This window comes from Triticum aestivum, chromosome 4A (assembly GCF_018294505.1).
Source record: "Triticum aestivum cultivar Chinese Spring chromosome 4A, IWGSC CS RefSeq v2.1, whole genome shotgun sequence".
Taxonomy (NCBI): Eukaryota; Viridiplantae; Streptophyta; class Magnoliopsida; order Poales; family Poaceae; genus Triticum; species Triticum aestivum.
The window spans coordinates 610,331,840-610,350,889 of NC_057803.1; positions in this window are offsets into that span (position 1 = coordinate 610,331,840).

A 19,050-nucleotide genomic window follows, 5' to 3' on the forward strand; every position below is an offset into this window, starting at 1 on the left:
CAGTCGACTCCAGAAGAAACGACGACCACATTGCCCCGGCGGCAGAGCACGATGAAGCTGCAAGCGGCGAACATAGTACGGATCCGACGTTCGAACATGGCAACGCCGAGGATAAACCTCATCAAACCCCCTCTAGGGAGGAAAACAGTCCGGACGAAGATGCACACATCATCCCAGAAACGCACTCGGAGCAAGAGAACCTCCGCAGAAGGCTTATTGCCATAGCGAGGAGTCTGAAAAGGCAAAAGCAAAGGCTTAAGGCCGCATAGAATAGGCTCAACAACAGGTGGAACAAAGTGCTCGACAACTAAGCAAAGCATGGTGGAAGTTACCACACAAAGAGCTATCCAAAGCGCAAGCTATTACCTGAATTCGACTATGAGGCCTTAGAGCCCACACAGCCAAAAAATGAAACGGCCAACCGGCCGGATCCACCACCTTGTGACCGCAATAGAGAAGCTAACAAAGTCGCACATAAGTCAACACAATATCTACGTGAGGACTTGTGCCAAAAATCTGGTACGACCAGATCCATCTATGGATCTAGGAAGCGCGCTCCAGCACAAAATCAAAACCGAATACTACAACCGTCTGAACGCCATGGCACATCCCAATACAGGGGTGACGCACACCCCCTATGTTTCACCGATGAGGTGATGGACCATGAATTCCCAGAAGGATTCAAACCAGTGAACATAGAGGCGTACGATGGGACCACAGACCCTGGGGTCTGGATTGAGAACTTTATCCTCCATATCCATATGGCTCGCGGAGACGATCTCCATGCCATTAAATACTTTCCCCTCAAGCTTAAAGGACTAGCTCGGCACTGGCAGAAAAGCCTCCCCAAAAACTCAATTGGAAGTTGGGAGGAGCTCGAGGATGCTTTCCGGGCTAATTTTCAAGGGACCTATGTCCGACCTCCGGATGCAGACGATTTAAGTCATATAATTCAACAGTACTGAGAGTCCGCCCGAAAACTTTGGAACAGGTTTCTCACCAAGAAGAACCAAATCGTCGACTGTCCGGACGCCAAAGCATTAGCAGCTTTCAAACACAGCGTCCGAGACGAATGGCTTGCCAGACACCTCGGCCAAGAAAAACCGAGGACAATGGCATCCCTAACAAGCCTCATGACCCGCTTTTGCGCGGGCGAAGATAGCTGGTTAGCCCGCAGTAGCACCAGCGACCCAAGCACATCCGAAGTCGGGGATGGCAATGGAAAACCACGACGCAATAAAAGCAAGCGTCGAAATAAAGAAGATAGCCCAGATAATACGGCGGTAAACGCTGGATTCAGGGGCTCTCTACCAAGTCAGTGGAAAAAGCCTTTCAAAGGCAGCAGAGACGGACCGTCTGGCCTAAACAAGATTCTTGACAAACTATGTCAGATTCATGGCACCCCCGATAAACCTGCAAATCACACCCACAGAGAATGATGGGTCTTCAAGCGGGCCGGTAAGCTAAACGTCGAACATAAGGGGGGAGACACCAGGCGAAGACGAGGACGAGCCTCGCCAGCAAAGCACTGGAGGACAGAAAAAATTCCCACCAGAGATTAAAATAGTAAACATGATCCATGTGACGAAGAGGAGAAGCAAACATGCACTCCAAGACACACGTGACATACAGCTCGTCACCCCTAGGTTCAACCCTTGGTTGGCCTGCCCGATCACTTTTGATCGCGGGGATCACGCGACAAGCATCCGGCATGAAGGATTGGCTACCTTGGTGTTACACCCAATAATAAATGGATATCATCTCGCACGAGTCCTCATGGACGGCGGCAGTGGTCTAAACCTGATATATCCGGACACTGTCCGCAAAATGGGGATAGACCCGACATAAATAAGCCACAATAATACCGCCTTCAAGGGAGTAATACCAGGCCCATAGGCCCGCTGTACGGGCTCTCTATTACAAGCGGTTGTATTCGGCTCTCCCGACAACTTCTGAACCGAAAGGTTAACTTTCTACATTGCTCCATTCCGAAGTGGCTATCAAGCACTACTCGGAAGAGCGGCTTTCGCTCGTTTTAATGCAATACCGCATTACGCTTCTCTCAAGCTCAAGATGCCCGGTCCACGGGGCACCATCACAGTTAGCGGAAACACTAAGCGTTCTCTACGTGCGGAAGAATGTGCGGCGGCTTTAACAGCCGAACACTAGACGGCCTCACCAACTAGAAAAAAATGACAGGTCGTCAAGACCACGGACACAGTTAGACGAGTCAGGCGCATCACCACATACACATGCGATTGGTTTGATGGTCAAACCCTCATAGACGGTACCAGGGGCTTCCCGCGTGTAATCAGGGCTAGTCCGGCTCAAACTTGACTTATTTTGAATTTTAATGGTTTATTGATAATAACCAATTTTCTGGCACGACAACTTTCACCTAAGTTCTTCTCTTTTACAGATGACAATCGTGCTACACCCGTCTAGGACACGGCACAACGGAGATACGGGCGCAGACGTGCATCAGGGACCTGCTCAAATGTTTCCTTTCAGATTAAGACCCTGCGTAAACCTTTTTTACTGTCTCTTGTTGTTCACATCCTCCGGATACTCAATACAACCGAGAAGGATGCTGACGTTATTGGCATGTGGCCACGTCAGGACATTGCACGTACCTGGACACTCGGGGTTTATTATTACGGGGCATTATTCAGCCCGGTATATGTTATAAAGACCGAATACCATAGGGAGTGTTCGGCGTCGCGAGTTTGGCTGTATATGCATCAGCTCCGAATCATGTCTTTGGTCAAATGTTGGGTTTGCCCGGATCCCATGTTTTGGTACCTTATGTTCCGCTATATTGGCTAAGGTAGCACTGGGAGAACTACTGCGATTGTGCCCTGGTTCATCCGGATGAGCACCTCAGTAGAGAAAGCCAAAAACTGACTGTCATGATGTAGCGCGAGACTGGTCAACCACTCGATGACTCAGCGGAATCCTCGGGATTCCTCCGCATTAACGAAGGGCCGTTTCCCGGTCATGTACATACGTGCCCCATATTCGGACGAGCGGAGAAGTACCAGAGGCTATATAGTAGCCCCACCATCAAACTCCTATGGCTAAGTGAAAGTGTTAAAGCAATATAGTCTGATTGCCTCGTTCGCTGCGCTACCACCTCCTTCATGGACCAAGACGTTGGATCAAGTGTGAATACGCATTTTTTGCGAACACCCCCGCATTATATGCGTGGGGGCGGAAGCCGACGACTGCAAACTTTCAGGTTATATACATATATACATAAACGGCCACACAGGAGGCATCATAATACTTTCGGGAAAAAGTATAAACACAACCTTTATAATTCAATAAAACATTGTTTTTACAATGGGAATACATGTCACTAGAACATAATATTTTTCGAGCACTGAGCCTCTATCGAACGAGCGCCCTCAAGGACCTCTTCAAAGTAGTGCTCGGCAGCCACTCGGCCCACGGCCGAACCCTGTGTTGCAATAGTGGTGGCCTCCATCTCTGCCTAGTATGTTTTGACATGGGCAAATGCCATCCGCGCACCCTCTATGCACGCCGACCTCTTCATAGCGTCGATGTGCGGCACAGCACCAAGGAATTGTTGCACTAAACTAAAGTAACTATTCGGCCTTGGCCCTCCCGGCCACAGATGATGCACAACCTATGGAGCTCGGCCCACTCGGCCATTCACTCATTCAACAGCAGCGGACGCACTGGAGCATGGAATTGTGACCAGAACAACTTTTTCACTTCACGATCTTTTTGATCCTTGAAGTACTCGGCCGCATCAGCAGCACTTGCTGCCAAATCCACGTAGGCGTCCGCAGAACTCCACAGTTGATCAAGAGGAGCATACTTCGGATCTCCGAACTTAGACCGCAACAAGAAGGGCTTCCCAGCCACGATATCCACAGCTTGACGTAGCTCCTCCTTCGTCGCTCTGATTTTGGAGCGGGCTTCCTTGGCTGCTACTGTCGGTGTCAAAACCGGCGGATCTCGGGTAGAGGGTCCCGAAGTGTGCGTCTAAGGCGGATGGTAACAGGAGGCAGGGAACACTATGTTTTACCCAGGTTCGGGCCCTCTTGATGGAGGTAAAACCCTACGTCCTGCTTGATTTATTCTTGATGATATGGGTATTACAAGAGTTGATCTACCACGAGATCGGAGAGGCTAAACCCTAGAAGCTAGCCTATGGTATGATTATTTGTTGTCCTATGGACTAAAACCCTCTGGTTTATATAGACACCGGGAGGGGCTAGGGTTACACAAGGTCGGTTACAAAGGAGGAGATATCCATATCCGTACTGCCTAGCTTGCCTTCCACGCCAAGTAGAGTCCTATCCGGACATGGGACGAAGTCTTCAATCTTGTATCTTCATAGTCCAACAGTCCGGCCAAAGGATATAGTCCGGCTGTCCGGAGACCCCCTAATCCAGGACTCCCTCAGTAGCCCCTGAACCAGGCTTCAATGACGATGAGTCTGGCATGCAGTGTTGTCTTCGGCATTGCAAGGCGGGTTCCTCCTCCGAACACATCACAGAAGAGTTTGAATACCAGGATAGTGTCCGACCCTGCAAAATAAATTCCACATACCACCGTAGAGAGAATAATATTTCCACAAATCTTAATCTGCTGACATGCTTTGGCTACATGACATGAGGCCATGGCTTTGGTGATTATTCGAACCGTTTCTCTTCAACCAGCTCCACACATAACGCGAGGCGGTTTCTTGACACGTCTTGTCAAAGCAGAGATCGTGTTCCCCTAATTACGGGATTCTCATCAATACGGTCGTGGGTAACCCAACCGTGCCTAGGACTCCTAGATTTTAGGCACGTCCCAAACGGCCACTAGGAGGACGCTTGATATTCACCCTCTTTATAAAGGGACAAGGCTTTTACTTTTTTCCCTCCCGTGCTCAATCGAATCCTTCCCCCGCCTCGAGTTCTAACACCCAAAGCCCAGGTCAGGTGCTTCGGACCTTCAATCATGTCCGGATCTAGCCTTCAAGGCCGGTGGATGCCCTCCTCCGTTACGGAAGAGGATATCAAGAAGTTGAGGGAGGCCAGATACCTGACCGCTGAGGTTTCGCATCGGCTGCCTGCCCGAGGGCAGGTCGTCCCTACTCCCGAACCCAACGAGAACGTTGTGTTCATCTCCCACTTCCTCCAAGGTCTAGGCCTCACTCTGGATCCCTTCGTTAGGGGTTTGATGTTCTATTACGGGCTAGATTTCCACGATCTAGCCCCGGACTCCTTTCTCCACATCTCGGCATTTATTGTCGTATGTGAGGCCTTCCTCCGTATTACCCCTCACTTCGGCCTGTGGCTCAAGACCTTTGACGTGAAGCCGAAGATGGTCGAGGGGCAGCATGTAGCGTGCGGAGGCGCATTAATAAGCAAGATCGCTGGAGCTCCATGGCCAAAGGGTTCCTTTCCAGAGGTGTCCAGATTATGGCAACGGGAGTGGTTTTACATCACAGCTCCCAGAAGTGCCAAGTGGGCGGCTGCCCCTGCTTTCCGCTCGGGCCCTCCACCACAACTGATGTCATGGATTAGCAGAGGGCTGAGCTGGGGTCCAGCCAAGGACGTGCCTATACTGCAGAGCCGCATTCAAGATCTCTTCGAAGGAGATTTCGGTCTGGTTATGGTGGTGCAAGTCATGTTGGTTCGTCGAGTCCAGCCTTGCAAACGTCGGCCCCTCCGCATGTGGGAGTTCAACCCAGAAGGACCGCGCACTATTCAAAATTTCCTCGGCCTAACGCACGAGGAGATGTATAAATCATTCTTTGGACCCCAAATAGAGTGTCCAGATACTACCGAGGACGTGGGCCTGAGCAGCAACTACACCGCCGACCAAGTAAGTAATCCTCTAGCCGAACACACCGTCTTTCCTGACGTCATTCTGAGAAATCGCTCTTTTGTTGGGTTTCATAGTAATTTCAAAAAAATTCCTATGCTCACACAAGATCATGGTGATGCATAGCAACGAGAGGGAAGAGTATGATCTACGTACCCTTGTAGATCGACAATGGAAGCGTTTGGTTGATGTAGTCGTACGTCTTCACGGCCCGACCGATCAAGCACCGAAACTACGGCACCTCCGAGTTCTAGCACACGTTCAGCTCGATGACGATCCCCGGACTCCGATCCAGCAAAGTGTTGGGGAAGAGTTCCGTCAGCATGACGGCGTGGTGACAATCTTGATGCACTACCGCAGCAGGGCTTCGCCTAAGCACCGCTACAATATTATCGAGGACTATGGTGGAACGGGGCACCGCACACGGCTAAGAATATGATCACGTGGATCAACTTGTCTCTCTGGGGTGCCCCTGCCTCCGTATATAAAGGCTCAAGGGGGGTGCGGCTGGCCTAGGAGAGGCGCGCCAGGAGGAGTTCTACTCCCTCTTGGAGTAGGATCCCCCCCCCCAATCCTAGTTGGATTAGGACTCGCGGAGGGGGGAAAAGAGAGAGGGGGGCCGACCCCCTCTCCTTGTCCTATTCGGACCAAGGGAGGGGAGCGGCGCGCGGCCCACTTTGGGCTGCCCCTTCTCTTTTCCACTAAGGCCCATTAAGGCCCATCTAGCTCCCGGGGGGTTCCGGTAACCTCCCGGTACTCCGGTAAAATCCCGATTTCACCCGGAACACTTCCGATATCCAAACATAGGCTTCCAATATATAAATCTTTATGTCTCGACCATTTCGAGACTCCTCGTCATGTCCGTGATCACATCCGGGACTCCGAACAACCTTCGGTACATCAAAATGCATAAACTCATAATATAACTGTCATCATAACCTTAAGCGTGCGGACCCTATGGGTTCGAGAACAATGTAGACATGACCGAGACACGTCTTCGGTCAATAACCAATAGCGGAACCTGGATGCTCATATTGGCTCCTACATATTCTACGAAGATCTTTTATCGGTCAGACCGCATAACAACATGCGTTGTTCCCTTTGTCATCGGTATGTTACTTGCCCGAGATTCGGTCGTCGGTATCCCATACCTAGTTCAATCTCGTTACCAGCAAGTCTCTTTACTCGTTCTGTAATACATCATTCCGCAACTAACTCATTAGTTGCAATGCTTGCAAGGCTTAAGTGATGTGCATTGCCGAGAGGGCCCAGAGATACCTCTCCGACAATCGGAGTGACAAATCCTAATCTCGAAATACGCCAACCCAACTTGTACCTTTGGAGACACCTGTAGAGCTCCTTTATAATCACCCAGTTACATTGTGACGTTTGCTAGCACACAAAGTGTTCCTCTGGCAAACGGGAGTTGCATAATCTCATAGTCATAGGAACATGTATAAGTCATGAATAAAGCAATAGCAACATACTAAACGATCGGGTGCTAAGCTAATGGAATGGGTCATGTCAATCAGATCATTCAACTAATGATGTGATCCTGTTAATCAAATGACAACTCTTTGTCCATGGTTAGGAAATATAACCATCTTTGATTAACAAGCTAGTCTAGTAGAGGCATACTAGTGACACTCTGTTTGTCTATGTATTCACACATGTATTATGTTTCCGGTTAATACAATTCTAGCATGAATAATAAACTTTTATCATGATATAAGGAAATAAATAATAACTTTATTATTGCCTCTAGGGCATATTTCCTTCAGTCTCCCACTTGCACTAGAGTCAATAATCTAGATTACACAGTAATGATTCTAACACCCATGGAGTCTTGGTGCTGATCATGTTTTGCTCATGGAAGACGCTTAGTCAACGGGTCTGCAACATTCAGATCCGTACGTATCTTGCAAATCTCTATGTCTCCCACCTGGACTAGATCCCGGATGGAATTGAAGCGTCTCTTGATGTGCTTGGTTCTCTTGTGAAATCTGGATTCCTTCACCAAGGCAATTGCACCAGTATTGTCACAAAAGATTTTCATTGGACCCGATGCACTAGGTACGATACCTAGATCAGATATGAACTCCTTCATCCAGACTCCTTCATTTGATGCTTCCGAAGCAGCTATGTATTCCGCTTCACACGTAGATCCTGCCACGACGCTTTGTTTAGAACTGCACCAACTGACAGCTCCACCGTTTAATGTAAATACGTATCCGGTTTGCGATTTAGAATCATCCGGATCAGTGTCAAAGCATGCATCAACGTAACCGTTTACGATGAGCTCTTTGTCACCTCCATATACGAGAAACATATCCTTAGTCCTTTTCAGGTACTTCAGGATGTTCTTGACCGTTGTCCAGTGATCCACTCCTGGATTACTTTGGTACCTCCCTACTAGACTTATAGCAAGGCACACATCAGGTCTGGTACACAGCATTGCATACATGATAGAGCCTATGGCTGAAGCATAGGGAACATCTTTCATCTTCTCTCTATCTTCTAAAGTGGTCGGGCATTGAGTCCGACTCAACTTCACACCTTGTAACACAGGCAAGAACCCTTTCTTTGCTTGATCCATTTTGAACTTCTTCAAAATCTTGTCAAGGTATGTGCTTTGTGAAAGTCCAATTAAACGTCTCGATCTATCTCTATAGATCTTTATGCCTAATATGTAAGCAGCTTCACCGAGGTCTTTCATTGAAAAACTTTTATTCAAGTATCCCTTTATGCTATCCAGAAATTCTATATCATTTCCGATCAGTAATATGTCATCCACATATAATATCAGAAATGCTACAGAGCTCCCACTCACTTTCTTGTAAATACAGGCTTCTCCAAAAGTCTGTATAAAACCAAATGCTTTGATCACACTATCAAAGCGTTTATTCCAACTCCGAGAGGCTTGCACCAGTCCATAAATGGATCGCTGGAGCTTGCACACTTTGTTAGCTCCCTTTGGATCGACAAAACCTTCCGGTTGCATCATATACAACTCTTCTTCCAGAAATCCATTCAGGAATGCAGTTTTGACATCCATCTGCCAAATTTCATAATCATAAAATGCGGCAATTGCTAACATGATTCGGACAGACTTAAGCATCGCTACGGGTGAAAAGGTCTCATCATAGTCAATCCCTTGAACTTGCCGAAACCCTTTTTGCAACAAGTCGAGCTTTGTAGACAGTAATATTACCGTCGGCATCAGTCTTCTTCTTGAAGATCCATTTATTCTCAATTGCTTGCCGATCATTGGGCAAGTCAACCAAAGTCCACACTTTGCTCTCGTACATGGATCCCATCTCAGATTTCATGGCTTCAAGCCATTTTGCGGAATCTGGGCTCACCATCGCTTCTTCATAGTTCGTAGGTTCATCATGATCTAGTAGCATGACTTCCAGAACAGGATTACCATACCACTCTGGTGCGGATCTTACTCTGGTTGATCTACGAGGTTCAGTAGTATCTTGTTCTGAAGTTTCATCATCATTATCATTAGCTTCCTCACTAATTGGTGTAGGTGTCACAGAAACAGTTTTCTGTGATGCACTACTTTCCAATAAGGGAGCAGGTATAGTTACCTCGTCAAGTTCTACTTTCCTCCCACTCACTTCTTTCGAGAGAAACTCCTTCTCTAGAAAGTTTCCGAATTTAGCAACAAAAGTCTTACCTTCGGATCTGTGATAGAAGGTGTATCCAATAGTCTCCTTTGGATATCCTATGAAGACACATTTCTCCGATTTGGGTTCGAGCTTATCAGGTTGAAGCTTTTTCACATAAGCATCGCAGCCCCAAACTTTCAGAAACGACAACTTTGGTTTCTTGCCAAACCATAGTTCATAAGGTATTGTCTCAATGGATTTTGATGGTGCCCTATTTAACGTGAATGCGGCCGTCTCCAAAGCATAACCCCAAAGCGATAGCGGTAAATCAGTAAGAGACATCATAGATCGCACCATATCTAGTAAAGTACGTTTACGATGTTCGGGCACACCATTACGCTGTGGTGTTCCGGGTGGCGTGAGTTGCAAAACTATTCCGCTTTGTTTCAAATGTACACCAAACTCGTAACTCAAATATTCTCCTCCACGATCAGATCGTAGAAACTTTATTTTCTTGTTACGATGATTTTCAACTTCACTCTGAAATTCTTTGAACTTTTCAAATGTCTCAGACTTATGTTTCATTAAGTAGATATACCCATATCTGCTTAAGTCATCTGTGAAGGTGAGAAAATAACGATATGCGCCACGAGCCTCAATATTCATCAGACCACATACATCTGTATGTATGATTTCCAACAAATCTGTTGCTCTCTCCATAGTACCGGAGAACGGTGTTTTAGTCATCTTGCCTATGAGGCACGGTTCGCAAGTACCAAGTGATTCATAATCAAGTGGTTCCAAAAGTCCATCAGTATGGAGTTTCTTCATGCGCTTTACACCAATATGACTTAAATGGCAGTGCCACAAATAAGTTGCACTATCATTATTAACTCTGCATCTTTTGGTTTCAACATTATGAATATGTGTGTTACTACTATCGAGATTTAATAAGAATAGACCACTCTTCAAGGGTGCATGACCATAAAAGATATTACTCATATAAATAGAACAACCATTATTCTCTGATTTAAATGAATAACCGTCTCGCATCAAACAAGATCCAGATATAATGTTCATGCTTAACGCTAGCACCAAATAACAATTATTTAGGTCTAATATTAATCCCGAAGGTAGATGTAGAGGTAGCGTGCCGACTGCGATCACATCGACTTTGGAACCATTTCCCTTGCGCATCGTCACCTCATCCTTAGCCAATCTTCGCTTAATCCGTAGTCCCTGTTTCGAGTTGCAAATATTAGCAATAGAACCAGTATCAAATACCCAGGTACTACTGCGAGTATTAGTAAGGTACACATCAATAACATGTATATCACATATACCTGTGTTCACCTTGCCATCCTTCTTATCCGCCAAATACTTGGGGCAGTTCCGCTTCCAGTGACCAGTCTGCTTGCAGTAGAAGCACTCAGTTTCAGGCTTAGGTCCAGACTTGGGTTTCTTCTCTTGAGCAGCAACTTGCTTGCTATTCTTCTTGAAGTTCCCCTTCTTCTTCCCTTTGCCCTTTTTCTTGAAACTAGTGGTCTTGTTGACCATCAACACTTGATGCTCCTTTTTGATTTCTACCTCCGCAGCTTTCAGCATTGCGAAGAGCTCGGGAATAGTCTTATTCATCCCTTGCATATTATAGTTCATCACGAAGCTCTTGTAGCTTGGTGGCAGTGATTGGAGAATTCTGTCAATGACGCAATCATCTGGAAGATTAACTCGCATTTGAATCAAGTGATTATTATACCCAGACATTTTGAGTATATGCTCACTGACAGAACTGTTCTCCTCCATCTTGCAGCTATAGAACTTATTGGAGACTTCATATCTCTCAATCCAGGCATTTGCTTGAAATATTAACTTCAACTCCTGGAACATCTCATATGCTCCATGACGTTCAAAACGTCGTTGAAGTCCCGGTTCTAAGTCGTAAAGCATGGCACACTGAACTATCGAGTAGTCATCAGCTTTGCTCTACCAGACGTTCACAACATCTGGTGTTGCTCCAGCAGCAGGCCTGGCACCCAGCGGTGCTTCTAGGACGTAATTCTTCTGTGCAGCAATGAGGATAATCCTCAAGTTACGGACCCATCCCGTGTAATTGCTACCATCATCTTTCAACTTTGCTTTCTCAAGGAACGCATTAAAATTCAACGGAACAACAGCACGGGCCATTTATCTACAATCATACATAAACAGGCAAGATACTATTAGGTACTAAGTTCATGATAAATTTAGGTTCAATTAATCATATTACTTAAAGAACTCCCACTTAGATAGATATCCCTCTAATCCTCTAAGTGATTACGTGATCCAAATCAACTAAACCATGTCCGATCATCACGTGAGATGGAGTAGTTTCATTGGTGAACATCACTATGTTGATCATATCTACTATATGATTCATGCTCGACCTTTCGGTCTCCGTGTTCCGAGGCCATATCTGTATATGCTTGGCTCGTCAAGTATAACCTGAGTATTCCACGTGTGCAACTGTTTTGCACCCGTTGTATTTGAACGTAGAGCCTATCACACCCGATCATCACGTGGTGTCTCAGCACGAAGAACTTTTGCAACGGTACATACTCAGGGAGAACACTTCTTGATAATTTAGTGAGAGATCATCTTATAATGCTACCGTCAAACAAAGCAAGATAAGATGCATAAAATATAAACATCACATGCAATCAATATAAGTGATATGATATGGCCATCATCATCTTGTGCTTGTGATCTCCATCTCCGAAGCACCATCATGATCATCTCATACAATAAAATTTAGCATCATGTCTTGACCATATCACATCGCAACATGCCCTGCAAAAACAAGTTAGGCGTCCTCTACTTTGTTGTTGCATGTTTTACGTGGCTGCTACGGGCTTAAGCAAGAACCAATCTTACCTACGCATCAAAAACCACAACGATAGTTTGTCAAGTTGGTGCTGTTTTAACCTTCGCAAGGACCGGGCGTAGCCACACTCAGTTCAACTAAAGTTGGAGAAACTATCACCCGCAAGCCACCTATGTGCAAAGCACGTCAGGAGAACCGGTCTCGCGTAAGCGTACGCGTAATGTCGGTCCGGGCCGCTTCATCCAACAATATCGCCGAACCAAAGTATGACATGCTGGTAAGCAGTATGACTTATATCGCCCACAACTCACTTGTGTTCTACTCGTGCATATAACATCAACACATAAAACCTAGGCTCGGATGCCACTGTTGGGTTTCGTAGTAATTTCAAAAAAATTCCTACGCTCACGCAAAATCATGGTGATGCATAGCAACAAGAGGGAAGAGTATGATCTATGTACCCTTGTAGATCGACAATGGAAGTGTTTGGTTGATGTAGTCGTACGTCTTCACGGCCCGACCGATCAAGCACCGAAACTACGGCACCTCCAAGTTCTAGCACACGTTCAGCTCGATGACGATCCCCGGACTCCGATCCAGCAAAGTGTCGGGGAAGAGTTCTATCAGCACGACGGCGTGGTGACGATCTTGATGCACTACCGCAGCAGGGCTTCGCCTAAGCACCGCTACAATATTATCGAGGACTATGGTGGAAGGGGGCACCGCACACGGCTAAGAACATGATCACGTGGATCAACTTGTCTCTCTGGGGTGCCCCTGCCTCCATATATAAAGGCTCAAGGGGGGTGCGGCCGGCCTAGGAGAGGCGCGCCAGGAGGAGTCCTACTCCCTCTAGGAGTAGGATCCCCCCCCCCCAATCCTAGTTGGATTAGGACTCGCGGAGGGGGGGAAGAGAGAGGGGGGCCGGCCCCCTCTCCTTGTCCTATTCGGACCAAGGGAGGGGAGGGGCGCGCGGCCCACTTTGGGCTGCCCCTTCTCTTTTCCACTAAGGCCCATTCAGGCCCATCTAGCTCCCGGGGGGTTCCGGTAACCTCCCGGTACTCCGGTAAAATCCCGATTTCACCCGGAACACTTTCGATATCCAAACATAGGCTTCCAATATATAAATATTTATGTCTCGACCATTTCGAGACTCTTCGTCATGTCCGTGATCACATCTGGGACTCCGAACAACCTTCGGTACATCAAAATGCATAAACTCATAATATAATTGTCATCGTAACCTTAAGCGTGCGGACCCTATGGGTTCGAGAACAATGTAGACATGACCGAGACACGTCTCCGGTTAATAACCAATAGCGGAACCTAGATGCTCATATTGGCTCCTACATATTCTACGAAGATCTTTTATCGGTCAGACCGCATAACAACATGCGTTGTTCCCTTTGTCATCGGTATGTTACTTGCCCGAGATTCGGTCGTCGGTATCCCATACCTAGTTCAATCTCGTTACCGGCAAGTCTCTTTACTCGTTCTGTAATACATCATTCCGCAACTAACTCATTAGTTGCAATGCTTGCAAGGCTTAAGTGATGTGCATTACCGAGAGGGCCCAGAGATACCTCTCCGACAATCGGAGTGACAAATCCTAATCTCGAAATACGCCAACCCAACATGTACCTTTGGAGACACCTGTCGAGCTCCTTTATAATCACCCAGTTACGTTGTGACGTTTGGTAGCACACAAAGTGTTCCTCTGGCAAACGGGAGTTGCATAATCTCATAGTCATAGGAACATGTATAAGTCATGAATAAAGCAATAGCAACATACTAAACGATCGGGTGCTAAGCTAATGGAATGGGTCATGTCAATCAGATCATTCAACTAATGATGTGATCCTATTAATCAAATGACAACTCTTTGTCCATGGTTAGGAAATATAACCATCTTTGATTAACAAGCTAGTCTAGTAGAGGCATACTAGTGACACTCTGTTTGTCTATGTATTCACACATGTATTATGTTTCCAGTTAATACAATTCTAGCATGAATAATAAACTTTTATCATGATATAAGGAAATAAATAATAACTTTATTATTGCCTCTAGGGCATATTTCCTTCATCTTTGACCAGGACTGGCTAACAAAGGCGAAGATGATTCGGTGTTCGGCCCCCCTTCATGAGGGTTTGGACAATCTGGTACTGGAAAAGATGCTCGAGCTAGCACCTTGCCCGGGGCCCTCAAAGGAAGATAAAGGGGGGAATAATGAGGGCGAAAGTGGGCCCCCATCGCTACCAATTCCAACCGAGGGAATGAGCACCTCCATGAAGGAGGATAACCAAGGGGAAGAATCTGACCCTCTCTCGCTTCGGGGAAGGAAGAGGACTGCCTCTGAAGATCCGAAAACCAAGGCTTCCAAACGGGAGAAGAAGTCTCCACCAGAGGGTCCTGCCTCGGAGGGTGCTTTTGCCGCACAAAGTCTGCGCGGGGATCAGCCCTCTAACGAGCCGTAAGTGATCAAAAAATACTTAATAGTAAAGATATTCTACCTTACTTCCAAGGAAAATGACCGAAGTGTTTATATTGTAGTTCGGATCTTAGCCCTTCTCAACAGAGCCCGTCTATGGGGGATCTTCTTCCGGAGATGATGGAGAGCGAAACGCCTCCCCCGCTCAAGAAGCGGGCGACCTTGAAGTGTCATCAAGGAGGGCCTCTCCGGATCTGGTGAGGCCAGAAGATAATCCTATAGTCACCCGGAGTCCCCAGCATCCAGCTCTTGAAGAGAGCAAACAAAAGAATCTGGCACCGTCTGGTATGCGGTCGGACGCACTGAGGGATCTGCTAGAGCGAGCAACTATCTTAGAAGAACACCGTACATTGATGGGTACGGTGATTGAAAGGATTTCGTCCACCGAAAGCGGGTTGCATGAAGCCTTTATGAGTCTACTGACGGGTTTTAAGGTACGTGAAATGATATACATTTGTGATAGTACCGCACATTTTTAGGTGTGCCCTGTGTAGATAGTAGCCCCTGAGACTCTGGTTGTCTTCAAGAACGGCGGCAAACAAAGGATCGTAGTCCCAGGTAATAACCAGACCGCCTTCATGTGCAGGTGGTTGAAGCTCCGGTGGCTAGCCAGACTTATGGGTTTGCCGAACTAAAGCGGCAACTGGATGCGGCGGATGCCGACATCGAGCTTGTTAACAAGCAGCTCGACAAGGCACATGGTAGGTGATTTTTTTGGTGAATGTCACATAGTAAGAGTAGCGTGATGCCAGTATCTTTAATATGTTGTGACTGCAGATGGAGCTGGCACCGTGGAGACCCTTCGGGCGGAGCTTGCCCGAGCCAAGGAGCAAGCAAGGAGTAATAATGCGGCCGCTTTGAAGGCGGCCGAAGATTTAAGAGCTGAGAAGGCCGCGCATAGCGAGACCAAAGAAAAAATGGACAAGATGACTATAAAGTTGAAAGACACTGCAGACCAGTGCCAGCTTCTTGAAGAAGAAAATCGGGCGAAGGCGATGGACCCGGAAAAGGCCATGATGGCGACCAAAGACACCCGCTCTGCAATGAGAGCAAAGAAGGAGGAACTGTGTGAAGCCGGGGATATTGTGTCTGGGAAGCCTTTTATGCTACGGAGGAAGTTTGGAGATCCTCGGTATGCCCCTCTGGATCGGCTGTGAAGTTCGGCAGACGCATATCTGGACTTGGCGGTGAGCGCTGTCGATGTGGCCGAATACTTCCGAGATCAAATAGATCGTGAAGTGGACAAGCTGTTCTGGTTGCAGTTTAACATTCCAGAGCGCCCGCTTCCATTGACTGATCAGCTTGCCGAATGGGCCGAACTTGATAGATTGTCCGGACTCGCCATGCGGTCCGTCATAGATCATCTGTGGCCGGAAAGGCCGAAGCCGAACAGCTATTTCAGCTTGGTGCAGCAGTTCCTTGGTGCGGTGCCGCGTATTAATGCGATGAAGAGGTCGGCGTGCATAGAAGGCTCACGGATGGCCCTTGCCCGTGTCAAAGCATAGTGGGCGGAGATGGATGCCACTACTGTTGCGGCACAGGGTTCGGCCATAGGCCGAGTGGCTGCCGAGCACTATTTCGAAGAAGTTCTCGAGGGTGCTCGTTTGATAGAGGCCCAGTGCTCGAAGAATATTATGTTTGAGTGACATGTATTCCCATTGTAAAAACAATGTTTATGAAATTTATTAAGGTTGTATTTATACTTTTGCCTGAAAGTAATATGATGCCTCCTGTGCGGCCGTTTATGTATATATGTATATAACCTGAACGATTGCAGTCGTCAGCTTCAACCCCCACGCATATAATGCGGAGGTGCTCACAGAAGACGCATGTTCACACTTAATCCAACGTCTTGGTCCTATTAAGGAGGTAATAGCGCAGCGAACGAGGCAACCGGACTATAATGCTTTAACACTTTCACTTAGCCATAGGAGTTTGACGATGGGGCTACTATATAGCCCCTGGTGGCTCCGCACTCTCCCGAATTCGGGTGCGTACCTGCCTGGCCGGGAAACGGCCCTTCATTAAGGCGAAGGAATTCTAACATTCTGATAGGTCATCGAGTGTTTAACCAGTCTCACGATATATCATGACAGTCAGTTTTCGGCTTTCTCTACTGAGGTGCTCTTCCGAATGAACCGGGGCACAATCGCAGTAGTTCTCCTGGTGCCGCCTTAGCCGATAGAGCGGAACGTAAGGCAGCAAAACACAGGAGCCGGGCAAACCCAACATTTGACCAAAGACATGATTCGGAGCTGATGCATATAAGGCCAAACTCGCGACGCCGAACACTCCCTAAGGTATTCGGTCTTTATTGTGGGCCTGAACAGTGCCCTTTGTAAGAAGCCCCTGGTGTCCAGGTACATGCATTACTCTGACGTGGCCACATGCCAAGACCTCAGCATCCTTCTACATTGTGCTGAGAATCCGAGGGATGTGTATCAACAAGAGACAGTAAAAAAGGTTGACGCAGGGTCTTAATCTAAAAAGAATCCTTGGAACGGGTCCCTGCTGCACGTCTGCGCCTGTGTCTCCGTTGTGCCGTATCCTGGACGGGTGTATCACGATGGCCATCTGTAAAAGAGAGGAACTTAGGTGAAAAGTTGTCGTGAAAAAAGGTAGGTTTAAAGAAACCATGTTCAATTTAAGATGAGTAAAAGTTGCCACTTGTCTGCGCGCGTTGTGCCCTTATATTTGTAATAGGGGTGTGGTCATCAAACCTGTATGAATTACATATAGTTGCGTTGGACTCGTCTAACCGTGTCCGTGGTCTTGACGACCTATCGAATGCTTTAGTTGGTGAGGCCGTTTTAGTGTGTGGCTGCCACTATCTTCGGCGCGCAAGGATCGCTCAATATTTCCATTTACTTTAATTATTCCACGTGGACCGGGCATCTTAAGCGTGAGGAAAGCGTAATGCGGTATTGTATTAAAGCGAGCGAAAGCTTCACGTCCAAGTAGTGCTTGATAGCCACTTTGGAACGGAGCAATGTGGAAGGTTAAATTTTCGCTACGGAAGTTATCGGGGAAGCCGAATATAACATCTAGTAGCAGGGAGCCCGTGCAATGAGCCCCTGGGCCTGGCGTTACTCCTTTAAAGGTAGTATTGCTATGACGAATTTTCATTGGGTCTATCCCCATTTTGCGGATTGTGTCCTGATATATCAGGTTTAGACTGCTGCCATCGTCCATCAGGACTCGTGTTAAGTGGTATCCGTCAATTATTGGATCTAATACCAAGGCAGCCCATCCTGCGCACCGAATACTTGCCGAGTAATCCTGATGGTCAAAGGTGATCGGTTGAGACGGCCAGTGGTAGAACTCCACGGTGATAGGCCCTTGGGCATATTTATCTGGGAGTGCCGCTTTGTTTCTCCCCTTTATCACGTGTAACACGTTTACTGTTTTGACTTCTGGTGGAAATTTCTTCTGTTCCCCAGTGCTTTGCTTACGAGGCTCATCCTCGTCTTCGCTTGGTGTATCCTGCCCCTTATGTTCGGCGTTGACCCTGCCGGACTGCTTGAAGACCCAACATTTTCTGTGGGTATGATTTGTAGGTTTATCGGGGGTGCTATGGATCTGACATATTTGGTCCAGAATTTTGTTTAGGCTGGACAGTTCATCTCTGGCGCCTTTAGAGGGCGGCTTTTGCTGACCTGGCCGAGAGCTTCTGAATCCAGCGTTTACCGCCGTGCTCTTCGGGTTGTCTTCTTTATTCCGACGCTTAATATTTTTGCTGCGTCGTGATTTCCCGTTTCCATCTCTAACTTTGGATGTACTTGGGTTGCGGGTGCTGCATTGGGCTAGCCAGATGTCCTCGCCCGTGCAAAAGCGGGTCATGAGGCTTGTTAATGCTGCCATTGTTCTTAGGTTTTCTTGGCCGAGGTGTCTGGCAAGCCATTCGTCTCGGACGCTGTGTTTAATAGCTGCCAAGGCTTCGGCGTCCGGATAGTCGACTATTTTGTTCTTTTAGTAAGAAACCTATTCCAGAGCTTTCGGGCTGACTCTTCGGGCTGTTGAGTTATATGACTTAAATCGTCTGCATCCGGAGGTCGGACATAAGTCCCTTGAAAATTTGCCCGAAAAGCGTCTTCGAGCTCTTCCGAGCTTCCAATGGAGCTTTTGGGGAGGCTTTTAAGCCAGTGCCGAGCTGGCCCTTTGAGTTTGAGGGGTAAATACTTAATGGCGTGGAGATCATCTCCTTGAGCCATATGGATATGGAGGATATAGTCCTC